The following is a 4659-nucleotide window of genomic DNA, read 5'->3' as shown; positions in this document are numbered from 1 at the left end:
CCCAAGGGAGGTGGTGCTCTCCCCTACCCTGGGGGTCTTTAAGAGGAGGTTAAATAAGCATCTAGCTGGGGGCATCTGAACCCCGCGCTCTTTCCTGCCTATGCAGGGGGTCAGACTCGATGATCTATTGGGGTCCCTTCCGACCCTAACATCTATGAATCTATGAATCTGACTTTGCCTTGTTGTTTCATGGGTCTAGACAGTGCTGAAGCAGCACTTTTTGATTCCCACTGTAGAAGATGTGCAGAAGAGCTTGTCAGGTAAGAAGCTGGCCACCATTCTTGATGAAAAGGACGGCTACTGGCAAGTCAAATTGGACAAGGAATCGGCAGAGCTGTGTATCCCATGGGGGCGGTACCACTTCAGTCGCCTTCCCTTTTGATGTTAAGTCAGTTAGTGAAGTATACCAACAGAAGAATTGAGAGTGCTTTCGTGCTATTCCAGGAATCCACATAATCACAGATAACATGCTTATTGCAGCAGCAACCAAAGAGGAGCATGACATTATCCTGAAACAAGTCCTGGAGAGAGCACGTCTGAAAGAAGTAAAGTGTTAATAAGGACAAAATGCAGTTTTTGGTTGACAGTGTTAGGTATACGGGCCATATCTTTTCAAAAGATGGTGTCAAACCAGACGATGACAAAGTGGAAGCCATCAACAGGATGCCCTCTCCAACAGACAAAAAAGGCCTTCAGAGATACCAGGTAGTCCAGCAGTTACAGGAGCACACAAAGTCTGACAAGGAACTACAAGCCCTTAGACCACAGCATCTTAATGGATGGCCAAGTAGGCAAAAACAAGTCAAACTTGAAATAAAGCCCTGCTGGCTTCACTCACCCCATCAAGGCATACAAAGGTCAAAAGCGCAAGCTCAACAAATCATGTATTAGCCTAAAATGAATGCCAACATCAAGCAATGGATGGCAAACGTTGCACCTTGTCAAGAGCTTCAACTCAGTAACCAGAGCCCACAATATCACATGAGATCCCAGACCTGCCTTGGCTAAAACTAGCAACAGACATTTTTGACCTATGGGGACAGTCTTATTTGATCATAGTCATCTATTACTCCAAGTATCCTGAAGTTTTGCACCTACCAGACAAAACAGCTGGCATGGTAGTAGCCAAAAGGAAGTCTGTGTTTGCTCGCCATGGCATACCTAAACACATTGTCTGTGATCATGTGCCATTTCCAAGTCACACAATGAAACAATTTACAACTGACCGGGGCATAACTATCACCCATTCTAGCCCAGGTTACCCACAATTCAATGGGCAGACTGAATGCACAGTTCAGATCATCAAATCAACATTTAAGACAACTTTGCAGGATGGCTCTGATCTATATCTGGCTTTACTCCATCTGAGAAACATGCCCATTACCAGTCTTGTGTATAATCCAGCACAGATTCTGATGGGGAGACTTTTATGCAGTACCCTCCCCACTAAAATGGCAGTGCTAACTCCTAGACTACCATCAAATGCTTCCCACAGGTTACAGAACCTACAAAGGTGCCAAAAGGAGCACTATGACCACATGGCTGCATTCTTGCCACCTCCTATGAGTGCAGGGAAAAGTAAGGATGCAAACAAGTACAGGTTGGACACCAGCGTCTGTCACGGCAAAAAGGGATGAGCCATGCTCCTACATAGCAAAAAGCCCCAGAGGTAATGTCTACAGGAGGAGCAGAAGACACTTAAAGGATTACTCATCAGTACCAGCAGAACATGTCACTGTACCTCAAGAGACAGCAGCAGAACAAACTTCAAAAGAAGAACCAGCCCATCACGAGCAAGAGTTTCATCACATTCAGTACCCACAGAGGAGCCTGATGACACCACGCAAACTTAGAGTGGACGTGTAGTGAGATTCCCATTATACAGTTCTTGTACTTCACAGACAAAGCGGTAAAGGCTAGACCCCACCCGTGATCCAAGTGCTAGCAACCTCTGGCTCCACGATCCTGAAACGTTCCATGTTAACATAGCACCTGATGAACATCCAACTATTTAAGAGGGAGCTCCCAGAGTAAAGAAGGGGGATGTGGTATATGGAATGTACCTTTAAGGGGTGAGCAGTGGAATGAACCAGTCTCTCACCCTGATGCCCTGTGGGTGTGGTTTCTGGTGGTGGGTAGTTGTAGTTCTCCCTGCAAGCTGTGAGTATGTGAGTTGCTGAATCCTGTTGCTAATACAGATAAAGCTGTTTACCACCCCACTAGTCTCTGCTGAATGGTGACTCAAGGACAGAACCACAAAGCTATGGAGGTCTGAGTGAGTACCCCATCCCTGGAACCCAATGGCATACAGTAAACACTATAGAGAGTAGGTGGAAACTTACTCTTCTGTGGCAGTAGCTGCCCTTTCCATGGCAATAGCCACCCTTGTCAAAAAAGAACTTTATGACTCCACAGCAGTACCAGCAAGGGCTTGCTTGACTTCCTTGCAGGTGGATGGAGGCTTGAGTCTGGAGAGCCAATTCCTGGATCCTCCCTGAGTGCCTCTCTCCTGTACCTGCACCATCTAGGAATTGGTAATCCAGAGCCATAGAAGCCTGCTGAAGAGTTCTCAGCAGCTTGTACTGCTTGTGCCCATCAACAGAAATCCAGCTTTTGGTGAGGTTCTTCCCATGGCGAGGGAGATGGCTAATGTCCTAAATGGTGACAGCCAAAAAGATGGCAGCATTCCCTGCTGACAAACCCCTCCTCCGCTGGGATCCACACAGCAGTATATGGGACTGACACTGACACGATACCAACAGTGCCTTTATGAGGAACGGGAATGAGGGTCCTTATATGCACATAAATAAAAGTCTGTGATTGTACATCTTTGTATGTTTGTGCACAGCAAATTTGTCTCAGGGTCTGGATCCTGCTCTGCTGAGCCTGTCCCAAGGCCTGTGGAATTCACCCAGCAGTAAAGAAGGTCTGCAAGTGGGCTGACATCCACTGATTCACAATGGTGCATGCAGAGCATCCAGAGAGGAGGAGTGGGCTCCAAGTGGTCCTTACAATGTGGCCCAGTTGTGGGGTAGGGTGGTGGATTGGTTTCCACCCTGTGATTTACATGAAATGCTTAACCCTTAAATAAGCCACTGAGTACGCTGGCTCAGCCATTGAGTACCTGGCCCATTAAGCTGTGACTGGGCCAGCAACCTAAAATTGTGTGGCCCAAGCATGGATGTGCCAACAATTCACACCTCCTCTGCACTGTATGGAACACAATGGCCCCATCCTTCTGGTAAACAGCAAGGGCAGGGACAATATGCACTGCCTGAAACCCATGTGTTTCACCACTTCACCACACCCAGAGCCCAAAGGCACCCTGAAGCCGAGACAGCCCAGAGCCCTAAGTCACTCTTGAGCTATTACCACCCCCATATCACTGAGCACTTGAACACACCACCAGTCACTCTGTAACCCAGAGTTGCTGAAATATGCCAGCAGTTGGTGCCAGATTGATCATTTCCATATTGTCAATGAGGGGCTTGTTCAAACTGTTCCCATCTTCTGCCTCCTGGGTCTTGGTTTGGGTCATGGTTTTGGTCAGGATTGGAACCTGGCTGTGGAACAAGTCCACAAAGCAGATATCCTCACGCTCCTCAATGGCTGTTTCCTTCATTTTCTTCATTGTCCTCATTGTCACTGTCACCGTTCTCACTCTGCATTGGACCCATGAGTGTGCAGTGCACAGTGTGATAGAGAGCGACACTATGGGACATCTCGAGTATCCCTAACAGAGCCACATTGTAGCAGGACATGGACCGCATTGTGCCTGAGCCCTGTGGGGCTTTCCTGCCCCAAACATACTGCAACATCAGGCCCTTCGTGTCTCTTAGTGAAGATATACAGCCAGCGATGATGATTCTTTCGCCTCTGGGGGCATGCATCATTCATGATCCTGTCTCTGCCATGGACCTTTTCTATGAACTGTCAACCCTTCTGTGCCTTTGTCTCCCACTCTTTTCCTTGCATATATAGATTTCAGGTTCTTTGGGACAGAAACTGTTTATTACTGTGTCAGTGCAGCACAGGGGGTTACAATTTTTTTGCACCTTTGGCTATACCTGGAAGACAGCGATATTAATATCTTCTGTTACATCTCAGCTGTGTGTTCTTGGGCAACCCTGGCACAGGATGCAGTCTGTCTGACTCACAAAGGACTCACCCTCCCCTCCTCTACCTAAACAAAACTGATTAAGATGCAGTGAGAGACACATCTAAGACCCTCAAGATAAGGGTGACAAGAGTGAACCAACTGCCCTAGGTCTCATTTACATCCGAGATGGAACCAGATGACCATTCATTTACATGAGAGATGGAGAACAGAAAGCCTGAAGCAGAAGCTGCAGTGAATTCTGGGACCAGAGAAGCTGGGGAGCACTGCATGATGGGGAATCTGTGCTCCAAATGTTAATCAACCCATGTTCACACACTCCCAGCTCAGCATTTATCAGACCAGTTCTAATCTGGATTTACTAAGGACTTCCCCCCCCCAGACACACACACACCTCTGAGTTTAATAGGCATCTCAGGCCATACATTCCCCGGTCCCACTATGGGAGGCCTATTTAAACTTGATTGACTAAAACTCGGTTGCCGGGTTAGGGAATGCTGAGGCAAGAGACCGAGTCAGAGAGGGTATGGGCAACATTTGAA

The sequence above is a fragment of the Alligator sinensis genome, unplaced genomic scaffold, assembly GCF_000455745.1.
Source record: "Alligator sinensis unplaced genomic scaffold, ASM45574v1 scaffold56_1, whole genome shotgun sequence".
Lineage (NCBI taxonomy): Eukaryota > Metazoa > Chordata > Crocodylia > Alligatoridae > Alligator > Alligator sinensis.
The sequence above is the reverse complement of the archived record's forward strand: the minus strand, read 5'-3'. Positions refer to the sequence as shown.